A 15,614-nucleotide genomic window follows, 5' to 3' on the forward strand; every position below is an offset into this window, starting at 1 on the left:
CGCGGGTTCGTGCCCCGGTCCGGGAAAATCCCACATGCGCGGAGCGGCTGGGCCCGTGAGCCATGGCCGCTGAGCCTGCGCGTCCGGAGCCTGTGCCCCGCAAAGGGAGAGGCCACAACAGTCAGAGGCCCGCGTACCGCAAAAAAACAAACAAACAAACAAAAAACAGATCATCGACAGAAAAATGTGGCAATTAATTACCTTTAAGTCTGCACAGTTTCCTAGTGGTGGGTTCAACCACATGAACTAGTTGACTTCAGCTGTTTCTGAACTACGGAAATGCTAGTTTCACATGGTTCAAGATAGTAGCTTGAGCAAAAGGGTAATAAGTCCAGTTGACCCTTGAACAACAGAGGTTTGAACTGCACAGGTCCACTTAGAAGTGGATATTTTTCAATAGCAAATACTACAGTACTATGTCTGGTTGGTTGAATCCAAGGATGCAGAGAAACCACTGATATGCAGGGCCGACTACACATTATACGAGGATTAAACCCCTGTGTTGTTCAAGGGTCAGCTGTACTGGGGTATCTTCCTAGTCCTCTAAAAACATCCTTAGCGTTTTACATGGTCGCTGACCACTCAGCCCTTCTCAGTTTATCCTGCTCAAACACTGTTCTGCTGGGGTACTTTTACTAAGAAATGTGGAATTGAAAGCTCCATGTGCACACGTGGAACAGTCTTCCTTCCACATGTTACCTTTGGCTTGAAAAGCCTCCCTTGCCTTGAAGAAAAGACTACCCAGCTAAAGTCAGATGCTGGATTTGTTTCTAATTGTTTCAGGCCAACAGAAGCCAGTTGGAATGGAAGTCTTGGTCAACAGCAAGATAGTTTTGTGTTTTTTTAAAATTAATTAATTTATTTTTTAAATTTATTTTTGGCTGCTTTGGGTCTTCATTGCTGCACATGGGCTTTCTCTACTTGCAGCGAGCGGGGGCTACTCTTCGTTGTGGTGGCTTCTCATTGCGGAGCATGGGCTCTACGCACGCGGGCTTCAGTAGTTGTGGCTCGCGGGCTGTAGAGCGCAGACTCAGTAGTTCTGGCACGTGGACTTAGTTGCTCTGCAGCATGTGGGATCTTTCCGGACCAGGGCTCGAACCAGTGTGCCCTGCATTGGCAGGCGGATTCTTAACCACTGCGCCACCAGGGAAGGGAAGCCCCCAGCAAGATAGTTTGATATGCAGTTATATTAATGTTACAACTTGTATTGAGGATCTGAGACTTTTGGAAACATTGCCCTGTTATTATAATTGAATCCTAATTCTGATTTGGCAGTGGTAGTGGGGGTGGGGTGGGGTGGTGGTGAGTGAACCCACAGAAAGCAATGTTGTAAACTTTTAGACCTTTTCTTCTGCTTGTTTCCTAAATCGAATCCACTGAGTATTGGCTTTGTCAAACCGACTTTTGTTACACAAGTGGCATTTTAGCATTTTGTAGATTCGGAAAATAAGTATAAAATAAGAGACATTTAAGCTTAACTCTGAAACTTTTATTTGAGAGATGTTGTGATCTCAATAATATTTCAGACCTCTGACCAAATAGAGGTCTGAAAATCTTTTGACTTTAGGCATCTTAAGAAATTAAAAAAAAAAAAAAAAAAGAAATCCACCCAATATCCAATCAATAGGAGATAGCCAAACTCTACCAACTAAATGGTTCATAAAGATCAGAGTGCACTGCAACTGAATAAATACAACGAAAGAGCCACCATAAAGAGCAACTTGGAAATGGGATTTTTCTGTACTCCTTTGAACCAGAGGGTTAGTTAGAGATTCACTTCTGACATTTCAGCCCTTTTTGACTATTGGTTTAAAATCTGTGCTTTACTCCAGTTCTTAAAGCATTTCATAATACTTGTATATGAGCTGTAGAACTAAGGGACCCTTTTATTGATATTAAATGTTTTCCAAAGGAAAAAGGTACTGGAGAGGCTGAATCTCTTGAATTATTTCTGCAAAGCTGCCCTTCCATACTCTGCTCTCTTTGGGATGCAGGCTCACCTCCCCAGGGTGGCATGCTCTTCATGAGTGGATGCCTTTCCTCCCATAATCCCTATGAAGCTATTGCTGGGTCCTGAGCACATCTCCATGCAAACTCAGTCTTCGCACATCACAGAAATGCCTTTCTCCTGGCTTCTTCCACCCTCTACACCTACTCATCCCGCGAGACTCTCCAGGCCCTTTAACTTTCCTCTCACCCAGGCAGAGTCAGGAGGGCTTGTTTTCTGAAGTCCCATTTATCTTGGGCTCCTGTAATAAGCAGGTATTTTGTTGTACCATAATGGCTTTCATGCCTTATTCATTTTTGTATCTTTTTTTTAAAACAATTTTATTTATTTATTTATTTATTTATTGGCTGCGTTAGGTCTTCGTTGCGGTGCGCGGGCTTCTCATTGTGGTGGTTTGTTGCAGAGCACGGACTCTAGAGCATGTGGGCTTAAGTAAATGTGGCGCATGGGCTCAGTAGTTGTGGCTCACGGGCTCAGTTGCTCCGCGGCATGTGGGATCCTCCCGGACCAGGGCTCGAACCCGTGTCCCCTGCATCGGCAGGCGGACTCCCAACCACTGCGCCACCAGGGAAGCCCCATTTTTGTATCTTAAATACAGTATAGAATAGTGCCTGGCCCAAAGGAGTTCCTCAATAAACGCTTCAAAAATAAGTCAGCAGTAACAGGCCCAGGTTTCTGCCTAATGTAGAAGGACTTAATTAGTAAAAATTACTGTGGCAGAACATCCTAGAAGGAGGTTACGGAACAAAGAATTTAACAATCTGCTCAATTTTCCCCAGGAATTCTCAGTTATCTTTATTTAATGGTTGAGCACCTGACAGTAGGTTGCTGTGGAGGGCTGAGAAGTGAACACAAATGCAGCGGGCTGAAGGTTTTAATTTTCACTTCACCTGTTTCTTGTCTCAGCTCAATTTTTCTCAGCCCTGGGTTGCTCAGGTTATACCAGTTGGAGTTGACAGAGCATGATATAATTTATTCCTGCCCATCAGAAAATATTGCAGAGTGACTGGGTGAGGCAGCCTCAGTAAATGGTACAGGTGGTTCTCTTTGATGCTGTACTCAGGGGCTTCCCCTGGGCGTGTTTTTCCTAATTATTGAAATTGTACGAATAGCAATGATCCCTGAAGCTCTTCTACGTGGAAGTTGGTGGGCTGCTTTCAGTATTTCCACTTTCATTACTTATTATCTTCCAGAGAGCTGCCAGGTGAAGGTTCTAGAAATAATAGCATGTGAAGTGGTTATTCACAGTTGTCTTTGTCCTGTGGAAGTGAGGCTACAGAATTCATCAGGACAGTAAATATTTATACTTTTTAAAGTTTATATATGAAATCTATATGTGTTTCTTAAATAAACATCCTGAAATGGCTAGCAGAATTGACAATGAATTGATAGGGAAAAACATTTTAAATCTTGTTTACTGTGGAATTGCTTAAAGTGGGCAAGACCATACCAGATGCTTCCTATTGTCTCTGTGGAAAAACTGTCACAAACCTATGATATAGACATCTGTACTTTTCAGTGAAAGGAAAAGAGACTTAGAAGTCACCTGCCCCAAAGTCATTCAGCTCAAAGGTGGCAGAGCTCGAATTTTTATTCCCAACTGACTTGCAGCCCATGCTTGTGACACTCTTCCATGCTGCTTTATTTTTTGTATTAATTACAGAGAGATTTTTTTCCCAAGCCTATCATTTAAGATACTGATATTTAAATATTAAATTTAAAATGGCACCACCAACTTCATGCAGACCTGCCTCAAATGTTTGTTGGTGAAAGGTTACACTAATTACTTTAAAATTTTAAATCATTTTATGCGTTGTTCTGGAACAGAATGTTGCAGTGTATGTTTCAGCTAAATACTTTAGTTATGTTTTTTTTTTTTTTTTTTTGCCGTACGCGGGCCTCTCACTGTTGTGGCCTCTCCCGTTGCGGTGCACAGGCTCCGGACGCGCAGGCTCAGTGGCCATGGCTCACGGGCCCATCCGCTCCGCGGCATGTGGGATCCTCCCGGATCGGGGCACGAACCCGTGTCCCCTGCATCGGCAGGCGGACTCTCAACCACTGCGCCACCAGGGAGCGCCACCAGGGAAGCCCTTTAGTTATGATTTTTGAATGTTGGCTCGGTGCAGCACAACACCTATGAATATGCCAAGACTTTTATGAGCTTTTTAGAAGGGTAGTATTTGCTTGAAAGAAAGAAAACCATCTGAAAATGGATAGAACTTCGGGGTTATTCAGTGGTAACACTGCTCATCTTAGAAGAAGATCAGAAAGAGCCAGTGAGGGTCTGGGTGTGAAATGCCAGGTGGTTGTCACAGTGCCTCTTTTCTGTCCAGCTTCACACGGTATGTAAAAAATAGGCCTCTTAAAATATGGGGACATAAATTACTTTTCTTAAGTAATTCTTAAGTAAAGATGGCCAGTGGCTCCGCAAGAAACAGCCACCTCTAGGTGGTTATGATACTCAACTACTGTGATTGTAGTGAGGTTGGACATCTTTTCATGTGGCTGTTGGCCATTTATTTTTATTTCTCTGTGAATGACTTATTCACCTCCTTGCCTTTCCGCTCCTCTACCCCCCAGCTGGGCTGTTTCTCTCCTGTTGACGTTCGTCCTTTTTTTTACGTGCAAATAATTTTCTCTCCGTCTGCTATGTTTCTTTACTTTTGTTTTTGGTGTCTTGTTATATAGAAGCTTTAACTGCACCATCTTCTTTTTGGTTTGTATTTTGGTGTCTTGTTTTGGAAATCAAGCTCCCTTTTCACTGAAATTCATTTAATTATGTTTAACAGCTGTTTTGTCTTTTGCTCAGTACTTTACAGAAGACAAGAAGGTAGCACCTGTTAAGAAACAGAGTCCATTCATCCAGTGGGAGATGTCCTGAACTAATAAATTAGGACCAACTCAAAGAGGAGACAGACGGGGCTTCCCTGGTGGCGCAGTGGTTGCGCGTCTGCCTGCCGATGCAGGGGAACCGGGTTCGAGCCCCGGTCTGGGAGGATCCCACATGCCGCGGAGCGGGTGGGCCCGTGAGCCATGGCCGCTGGGCCTGCGCATCCGGAGCCTGTGCTCCGCAACGGGAGAGGCCATAACAGAGGGAGGCCCGCATACCACAAAAAAAAAAAAAAAAGAGGAGACAGAAAGGGAAGAGCTTGGAACCCAAGATGTGAAAAGGAGCTCAAGGATCCAGCCCCTTTAGAGGGGCACAGGCATTTAATGCTCTGTGATTTTGAAGAAACTTTTATGAGATAATTAACACCTAACTTGTAATTAGCAGTTGAGTACATACTGAGCTAGATGGAGGACGAGCAAGGGAGGCCTTGAGTTAGTGATTGGGTCTTTGAGTTAGAAATGTGTTGTTTGTGGGGAGAGATCCCATTTTAACATTCCTTTCAACTGGGTTATTTCCAGGTTTATAGATCAAAGTATTTTATCGGTAATAATGAGTAACAATACTGAACACTCACTATACAGCAGGCAGTGTGTCTAAGCACTTTATGTGCATCCTCTCATTTGGTTGATAAACTTATGAGCAGGTGTTATTATTATGCCATTTTCCAAATGAGAAAACAGGCTCAAGAAGGTTAAATAACTTGCCCAAAGTCACATAGCTGGTAAGTAAATGGTACCAGGACTTGAATTCAATTTTTTTTTCTGACCTCAGGGCCATCCAAATGTGATTGTTAACACATGTAAAAAAGTATTTGTGGAGATTCTGAATGTTGAGTCCTTGAAGTCAATGACAGTGGCTGTTCTGCTTTAAAATCAGGCTCTATCAGGCATCTGCTGGCAGGGCCTGACTTAGTTGCTCTCAATGGAAGTCAGAAGTCTCTGAAGGACTTTACCACTGGAAACCCTTAAAACAGATCAAAGCCGCTTCACTTCTGGGGGCCCTGCTTTTCTCTGCAGCCTTTGCTGTTTTCTGCCAAAGTGAGGAGTGGGTCGTTCTTCTCTTTCGAGCCCTGGCTTTGCTCTCCAGCAACCTTTTACTGAGTCAGGTCACAGGTAAACCTACATGTTGCGGTGGTGCGAGGGGACGGGCTAGACCTTGTCTTTGTGTGTACGTGACACACATGTGAGGGGAGGCTCAGAGCGTGGCCGTCTCCTCCCCAGGGCTCCTTGTCAACAGTTCCACCCCCCAGCTCAGCACGTATTTCATCAGGCTGTCCCAAACATAACCTTCTACTTCAGTGAAAATGTGACACATATCAAGCAAACGGGACGGAGACTAAAATCTCTTTATACGGAACAAATGCTGATGTGAATCGCTGATATAATTCCATAGTGATAAAGCAGGTTAAAAATCCAGGTTTTTTTTTTAATTAAAAAAAAATTAATTAATTAATTAATTAATTTTTGGCTGTGTTGGGTCTTCGTTTCTGTGCGAGGGCTTTCTTTAGTTGTGGCAAGCGGGGGCCGCTCTTCATCGCGGTGCGCGGGCCTCACTATCGCGGCCTCTCGTTGCGGAGCACAGGCTCCAGACGCGCAGGCTCAGTAGTTGTGGCTCACGGGCCCAGTTGCTCCGTGGCATGTGGGATCTTCCCAGACCAGGGCTTGAACCCGTGTCCCCTGCATTAGCAGGCAGATTCTCAACCACTGTGCCTCCAGGGAAGCCCAAAATCCAGGTTTTTTTTTTTTACTTACTTCCTCTGAGACCTTGGCCACGCTTCTTTGTATCTCCATGACTTAATTTCCACCTCTGTAAAATGAGGATGATAATATCTATCTTACAGGGTAGTGAGGATGTAAACATTAATGCATGTAAAGCACTTAGAATAGTGCCTGGAGGATAAATGGTACCTTATGAATGTTAGCTATTTTATAGATTTAAAGCAATAAGCCACTATTTCCAGAGCGGTGCTCCTGGTACTATTTCAGTGCGGTTCATGGACATCTTATATTCTTATCTCTGACAGTTTGGCGCACTAATATCACACTTACCTCCCCCTGTAGATGAAGGCATTTCTGTGGTCTCTAGAAAAGTAGAAAAGTTTATTTGAGCCCCAGAAATACTGCTGCTGGCTTTGGGTCATCCTTTCTCACCATGGCCATGTTCCTTTGATCACCCAGATGTAGTCCCCCATTTAAGCCTAAAGAATGGGTTCTCTGCCTTCTGGAACTGGCATGTGTTCATGAGTTATTACCCTAGCAGCTGAAATCAAGATGAAAACATCCCGACTGTCCCTGTGGTCTCTCCCTACCTCCTCTTCCTGTTGCCCTCTTCCTTGTTGAAGGTGCCCCTTAGCTATGGTCCTTGTGGACTGTTTACAGCTCAGTGGCCCGTGTCAAGCACTGACACTCCTCCAAGCCCTGGAGTAGATGCTGTGGAGGCACACTGAACACCACTGCAGGTTTCTGTGGCTTGGGTTTTCAGAGAGTGTTCAAGCAGGAACGACTTTTAAAGAAATCATCTCATCCAGCTCTTTCATTTTACAGAGAAGGGGGCCAAGACCCAGGAGAGTCAGTGACCTGCTTAAGGCCCACAGACTCAGAACTGGAGCCAGATCCTCTGACATTTGATCATACTACAAACCCAAGGACAGTTGAACGGAGGCATTCCTGATAGGTAGTTAGTAGGCAAATTCTTTGGTGGTTTCGCATTGCCTAGCGGAGAAAACCCCAAATCCCTTTCCAGTTACTGATCTCATGTTTGGGACCCTGGTCACTGACTACAGTGAAAAAAAAATCTTAGCGATTTTGGAGCTACACATGGAATGAATCAAGTTTAACTTGGGCCCTCAGTGCAGTTGGGTATTTATGGTGAGTCACCGTTCGTTAAAAAAAAAAAAATTGTGATTCCTTATAAAAGGCTTACATAACACAACTCGGGTTACTGTTGGTGGTGCTTGTGTGTGCATCTCCAGCCTGTGGACTAGAAAATAACTAATGCCTTACCGACAACACAGGACATCATTTGAAAGCTCTCTACCATACCAAAGTGCTTACTGTGACAGTGTCAGTTTGGGACTTTTTTTTTTTATTATTAGTTGCATACTTTATGCCAAAACAAAGTACTCCCCGTAGCCATTCCTGTGGGGTTTTGTTGCAACGTCGATCCACTTCTATTATTATTATTATTATTTTTGGGGTACGCAGGCCTCTCAACTGTTGTGGCCTCTCCCGTCGCGGAGCACAGGCTCCGGACGCGCAGGCTCAGCGGCCATGGCTCACGGGCCCAGCCGCTCTGCGGCACGTGGGATCTTCCCGGACCGGGGCACGAACCCGTGTCCCCTGCATCGGCAGGCGGACTCCCAACCACTGTGCCTCCAGGGAAGCCCTATTATTATTTTTTTATGTTTTTTTTTTTTTTTTTTTTTTTGTGGTATGCGGGCCTCCCTCCGCTGCGGCCTCTCCCGCCGCGGTGCTCCGGACGCGCAGGCCCAGCGGCCATGGCCCACGGGCCCAGCCGCTCCGCGGCACGCGGGATCCTACCAGACCGGGGCGCGAACCCGGCCCCCCCGCATCGGCAGGCGGACGCGCAACCACCGCGCCACCAGGGAAGCCCCTATTTTTTTATGTTTTAAAAATATTTACTTATTAATTCATTTTACATAACAATAATCTTATTACCTGTTAACATTAATAACAGTTTTATGAAATGTAAATTTTTCAAGTCATTCAACGAGTGAGATGAGATACAATTGTTTTACATTTTTGTGGTTCTTTTTAATGTCTGACTTAATAGAAGACAGCTGGTCTTCAGGTCTGCTTTTTGTTTACCCTGATGCAATGTATTGTTTTGGTCGAAGTGCATGAAGTCCCAGCCTCACAGATATGTGGTTTGAAAAGAAGGCACTTGTACACCCCTAAAAGTTTCCTGGAAAGGCCTCAGGGAACCCCTGACCACACTTGGAGAACTACTTTACTTTAGAGTAACTCTCTCAGATCTGTATCCTCATTCATTCCCCTCTAGGGAGGAACATTGCATTTCCTGATAGATGACGTGGATGGAGAAGGGAGTGGGCAGTGCTATTACTGTGAAGTTAGGACTCTTAGTGACTGTGTGCTGATGGTGGTGTATAAGGTAGAGCTATGGTAAAAACCAAAACAACAAGAAAATGACTCAGTGCCAATTCAGGGTAGTGTTTGCATCTGGTGGTGGGCAGGAGGGAAAGGGTTGCCATCACATGTGGGGAACTCTGGGGCTTCAAAGCTTTTGGTAGTGTTCTGTCTCTTGGGCTGGGTGTTGGATATATGGGCGTGTGTTCTATTCTCTGCATGATAAGGCTATGTTATAGACACTCATATTTAAAGAGAGCTCTGGTTTCTAGCACTTGGGGGAAACAATGAATCAGTTTTTTTTCCCTCATTCTAACTCTTCTGCTTTTTTAGCTTGGAGTTCTTGAATCTTTCCAGTCTAGGGACACCAGTTTGGATACATGAGTTATGACTGTATCCATCACAGTTATTTTTCACTTGAGGTACTTGTGTTCACGTAAGATCTAAAGCTTATGATTCCCTCATTGTTGTAAGAATAAAGAAAATCAGAGACTCTGGAGCTCAAATATAGGGCTAGAGTCATGAGAGCTCTTGGTGTGGGAATGGTCTCGTGACAGTGGGCCCCCTGCTGCTCTGAGCCTTCTGTGTCATGTTGATCTTGGCCCACAAGGGCTGTTTGGTTGTTCTGCTTTCTGCTAGATGATAGGCTGGCTTTGTGGTCTTAAAAGCTAGAGTTGTGCTTCTTCGACAGGCTAACATACTCTTTGACTTGCACTTGGATCCATTCCTCTGTTTTGTCTTCTCCTTTGGCTTCATATTTTATACTTCTGTTTTGATGGCTGATTACTTCTAGTTGGGTTTTATTTGAAGCCTGGTATCCACTCTGATGTAGGCACTGGCATCCTTTCTTTTCTTACCCCGTGGTCAGTGATAGAAGCCTGTGATTGAAGAACTAGAGAGTGTTCGTGCACCCTTCCTCAACAACCCCTGTCCCCTCATCTGTGTTTCAGAAGATAAAACTGAAGCCCAGAGAAATGGTAGTTGCTGTCATTTAAAGCAGCCCCTAGCTGGCATATGGTTGCAAGCCCTGGAGGATTTTTAGCTGTGGAATGTAATGGCTAAAGTAGCTTTGTTTGCAAGTGTGCTTATTTACTTTAAGGTAGGTAAGTCCAGCTTCAGGATATAATGTGGAATGAGGTGGAGGGAAGAGTACGGTATTCTAAAGAAAGCATATTTGGTGGGAGAGAAATTTAGACGATAGGACAAAGCTCAAGAGGAAGCAACCATCAATTTTTATTGGAGAGGGAGAAAATGGTATTAAATAATATGTGACTTTAAATTTATTAAAGTTTGATTTTAGAGTGCTTTGACATGTGTTGCACTTGCCGAAATATTATTGCCTAAATAGATGACATCTGAATATGGTTTCCATGGGTATGAGTAAGCTATTAGTAATTACCTCATGGATTGCTAAGAAATCAAAAATCAGGTATTTTGTGTTGATGCCACAGTGGCTGGTGGCTTGAACATGTGTTCCAAATTGTGAGCTGCAGACAAGTGCATGTAAAGGAATGTGGGTGCAATTAAAATGCCTTCAGAATGGAAGTCTAAGTAAATATTAAGTGCAACAACATAAGTGAAATTGCCAACTAATGTCTGGCTCAGAGTAGGCTTTAGAATCATGAATGTTAGTTTCCCTGAAGGTAAAAATATCACTAGTTTTAAAAGTTTTATTTTTTAATATAAGCTCAGAAGTGGATAGTGGTGTTCCATCAATAAATCAGGAGATAATCATTCTCTCTTTCATCTAATCTTTTTTTAAATTAATTACTTTTATTTTTATTTATTTTTGGCTGCATTGGGTCCTCGTTGCTGTGCATGGGCTTCCTCTAGTTGCGGCGAGCGGGGGCTGCTCTTCACTGCGGTGCTTGGGCTTCTCATTGCAGTGGCTTCTCTTGTTGCAGAACATGGGCTCTAGGCGTGCAGGCTTCAGTAGTTGTGGTGTGTGGGCTCAGTAGTTGTGGCGCACAGGTCCAGTTGCTCCGCGGCATGAGGGATCTTCCTGGACCAGGGATCAAGCCCATGTCCCCTGCACTGGCAGGCGAATTCTTAACCACTCTGCCACCAGGGAAGCCCTCTCTTTCATCTAATCTTAAATACCTGGGTGATGAGCCTTCCCCTCTAGACAGGATGAGGGAATGAATCTGGAGACGTCCTCTCATCCCAAAAGGTGCATCTCTTTTTAGGATAATTAAGTTGATGTCTTGCCAGTTCCTTGCACATGGGAATAGGGGTACAGAAAATATTTGTTCTTCTCTATCCCCTACTCCTAAAAGTTTTTTAGAGTCCAACCATATGTGTGTGTGTTCCTCAGTGCTCTCTGAGAAGCTAAGGAGGACGTGATGGGAATTTCCGACGTGTTAGCCATGTGGTTTTAATCAGTCAGGACTGCATCCTGTCTTTCTTCTCTATCTCCAATGTGTTTTCTTTGCATCTTCTATGTGAACTTTAGTTGATTTTTCTCTCCAACTGGTTTTTATAGCATTTTTCGTATCTTCTTAGAGAAAACTAAGAAGGGAGGCTTGATAATCTCTGATGAGTGAGAGAGTGACTACTGTAGGCTGCTCAACTTTAACCTATAATCTTTCAGTTAGACATGTTCCTTCTGTGTGAGAAATACAGGAATCCACTCCAGCAGCTGGTGGTGGAAAGGCCTCTCTTCTCAGATCCTTCCTCCTCTTCCTTCCTTAGTCTCCCCTTTACTTTCTTTGTGTGCTCCACCAGGTGGCTTAAGGCACGTACGTCGTGGTAGAGCTGCCTCTCCTACTCTTACTGACCTTAGGAGATGGGAGTGTAGTGTGCTGGTGTGAGGCTGTGGATGTCCCCTGATGGCCAGCACACACACATCATTCTGTGGTTTATAAAAGGTTGACCAGAAGTAGCTTTCCTAGGCTCTTAGGCCTTACTAATTCAGTGGCACGGGTTTGGAAGCAGCCTGCCTGGCTTTGAACCACCACTTACTTGCTGCATGACCCTGAGCAGCTCAATCTCTGAGCTTCAGTTGCCTCAACTATAAAATGGGAATCGTATCAGAGGCGATGATGAGGGATAAGTGAAATCAATGTAAATTACCCAGGATGGTGCCTGGTGCTCATGTGCACACACACGCACACACATGCACACACACACACACACACACGTTTCCTGAGACCAAGTGCCCTACAGTGTTTGACTTCTAACTATGCACAATGAGTTGCCACTAAGTGCTGGGAAGGGACCATACTGATGCGTGTGGCTGGAGTATTAATGTCTAACTTCTCCAGTTTCCAAGGGCCTCTTCACCCTTACTTCCTCCATCACACCTACCCTGGGGGTTTTAGCCCATGAGGAATGCTCCTTCCAGCATGGCAGTTGTTTTGGTTGGGGAAGGCAGGGGAAGACTATTAACTCTGTGAGAACTGAGTCTCTGCATTTGTTCATCCTCAACATACAGATCAGGCTACGTGTGACACTGTGATAAGTGAGGTTCAGAGTAAGATGAGTAAGATGGGGTTCCTGTCCTCAGGAAATGTACATTCTTCTGGGGCCTAACCAGTGGAAAACTAAGTGTACTGCTAGATACAGGACGTGCTGAGTGGCCCGAATACAGTGAATGTTTGTAAAATAGAGAGCAGTGGTGTCTAATTCAAGGAACCAGGGGAGGCTTAATGAAGAAGGTGACATTTTGCCTGGGATTTTAAGGATGAGTAGGATTTGACAGGTGGAATTGAGGATAAAGCATTCTCTGTGCACAGGTGGTGTGCTTTGAAAAGAGTCAGCTGTCCAGCTTAAAGTCCAGGTGGCGGTGGACTTGGAATCTGTCACAACTGGTCTGAACGCTGCCTCTACCATTCATTTGAGCTTTGGTTTCCTCATCTATAAAATGGAGCCCCAAAATATCTACTTCACAGAGATATGAGGAAGATGTTTTAGGATAATTAAGTTCCTTGCACGTGGGAATAGGGGTACAGAATGGGAAGATGTTTTAAAGGTCCAGGTATGGTGTGTAGCACAAAAGTGCCCAGTAAACTATTATTTATGTGATGGTTGTAGTGGAAGGAGGATAGTATTGAAAAGCTTGAAGGGTAGAGCAGTTATGGTGACCTTGGAGTATCTTGTTTATTTTTGCTAAACTCTACTTAGTATCGTGGTCTTTACATAAATGTTCAATGGTTGCTTTTTGGTTGATTGATCAAGGGAAATGTTAGATCCCCTCTTTTTAGTTCTCTGGCTAAAAAAGTGGTAGAGCCTGTTTCCTCTTTTCCCTACTAGGAATATTTTAACCTTCACTATTGAGGTATTCCAGGCAACTTTGAATTGATATTTGTAAAAGATATCAATCTACTGTTCCATCTGGAACCCAGAATATGAGGTGAAATAGAAGGTACATTTCTTAGTGCTCTAGTCTCCCTGAGGACTGAACTTTCACTCATTCCACTGTCCAGATAGAACTGGTTTTACAGTGGTTATTCCTTGCGTATTTGGGCATGCTAGCAGCCAGATGACTTGTGGCTGTCACACTGTCTTCCGAATTATTAATATCTGGGCTAAAGAGTAGGAAATTGGACTGAGGAGGAATCCGGGGGAAGAGCTGCCAGGGCTTATTTCCTTACGTTGGTGGTCGCAGCTGCCACATTGCGCGAAACCCACTCCTGGTAATAACCAACCTAAGTATGTACAGTTGATGCAATTGTGGCCAAAGGGGTTTAACTCTGTGTAGCCATGATTACAGTAAGATATATGGTCTGACCCTCTCTATGCAGGAGGGATTTGAGGCTTGGATCTTTCTCAAATCCAAATGGCCAAAGTTGCTTTTCTTGTTTTTGCCAGTGTAATTATCACTTATCTTCCCTGCCTGCCTTTCATTTTCACTACATGAATAATAATTATTCTAATGAACCATTAAGGCTTTGGAAGAGGTTACTGATGGCAGCTTGGATCAGTGACTAAGACTTTAGCTAATTCTGTTCTTTCTTTCACCCTCGGTCTCATTTAACTTTCTTAGTTTCTCCTTCCTACAGAATGTATGAATTACAGTGAGGATCTCTTGCCAAGCTATAATCTTTCAAGTTTCGATTTCAGCTTAGTGCTTTCCTGTAATCATGCTATCAAAGACTGTCAGAAACATATTCTCATTCACATATCCCACAGCTCTTAATCTATTAATCTAGGAGCATAGAGCTGGGACTGGACTCCATCTCAGTGAGAAGTCTGGGCTGCCAACCCAACTCCTTTGTGCTTTGTGGGAACAAGATGCATGGAAGTGTAACCTTTGCTGTTGCATATATTCTGTCATCTAGTTTTGAAAGCTGATGGGATTTTGTAACAGATTGTTGTATGTAGTAGAGGTTTCCCAGTGTCCGACTTGGGTCCTACTTGATTGTTTAGAAATAACATGATGATAATGAAAATGCCTCTTTAAGAGGCAATAGAGGGGGCAGAGGGGACTGTGGGAACATTCTTCTGTGACTGCATGTAAGAAGGTTTGTTTTGCATTGGCTGATCAAGACAAGAAAGCCAGCATCTAAAATCATCCAACAGGGCTTCCCTGGGGGCGCAGTGGTTGAGAATCTGCCTGCCAATGCAGGGGATACGGGTTCGAGCCCTGGTCTGGGAAGATCCCACAAGCCTCAGAGCAACTGGGCCCATGAGCCTACTACTGAGCCTGCGCGTCTGGAGCCTGTGCTCCGCAACAAGAGAGGCCGTGACAGTGAGAGGCCTGCGCACCGCGATGAAGAGTGGCCCCCGCTTGCCACAACTAGAGAAAGCCCTCGCACAGAAACGAAGACCCAACACAGCCAAAAATAAATAAATAAATTTAAAAAAAAATCATCCAACAACAGGAAACTTTTGAGAGTAGAGGAAAATTGTAACGTAGCCTCTTGGGTCTGCTTTCCTAAGTACAGCAATATGTGTGAGAAAACCCCTACACCAACTTCTTCTTAGAGCTAGATGGACACTTCTATGATGTGCTACTAGAAGGCAGAAAGTTATCTGTTCTGCTGGAGTATTTATATTTTTAGGGGTTAACTGGCTCCATTTTTTTGAGAAAGAGAGTAGGAAGAAATAATAAAGCTTTAGTTTGATTAGAATGGCAGAAATTGTAGCCATAATTAATGGAGTCAAACTATTAGGTTTTCTGCAAGATATGTTTTTTGTTTTTTTTTAAATGCTCTGGAGGACATTTGCATCAAATAGCTTACCATTTGGCTGGTTGCCCAGGCTGGTAATCTAGGTTAAAACATTGGCTAGAAGGCAGTTCTATACCCAAGATCCCTTGGGCTGCTGCTCTGGTGGGAAGATCTGTTCCTAAGTGCACTGGGTGGTAGGAAACAGAAAAATCTTTCATGATGTGACCGCCCAGTGATTGTTCCTTGACTTCCTCTCTCCCTCAACACTGGGACACCCAGTGACAGATCCTGGGTATGTATTTAGTTATGTGTTGCTAACATGTGTCTTTGTAATGCTTCACTTTAAGGGATATTTCCAGTAAACTGAAATGTGAACCAGTTTTATTTAAAGTCTTATATCCTCTACGCCGAATTATTCTTTGGTTTTTCCAGTTTGTTGATTTCCGTGCCCTTTTGGACCTCTTTCCTGTCGCCTCCCCTAACAGACTCTACTTCTTTCT

General features: G+C 44.0%; 1 protein-coding gene and 1 non-coding gene across 6 annotated transcripts in view; both read left to right on the top strand.

Annotated features, from left to right (window-relative positions):
* Positions 1-15,614, top strand: part of SEPTIN11 (septin 11) — a 94,896-nt gene that overhangs the window by 18,533 nt on the left and 60,749 nt on the right. The gene's annotated exons all lie outside the window — the stretch shown is intronic.
* Positions 4,933-5,004, top strand: TRNAG-GCC (transfer RNA glycine (anticodon GCC)). The gene has a single exon. It is a non-coding gene; the product is annotated as a tRNA-Gly (tRNA).

The sequence above is a fragment of the Physeter macrocephalus genome, chromosome 7 (assembly GCF_002837175.3).
Source record: "Physeter macrocephalus isolate SW-GA chromosome 7, ASM283717v5, whole genome shotgun sequence".
Classification (NCBI taxonomy): domain Eukaryota; kingdom Metazoa; phylum Chordata; class Mammalia; order Artiodactyla; family Physeteridae; genus Physeter; species Physeter macrocephalus.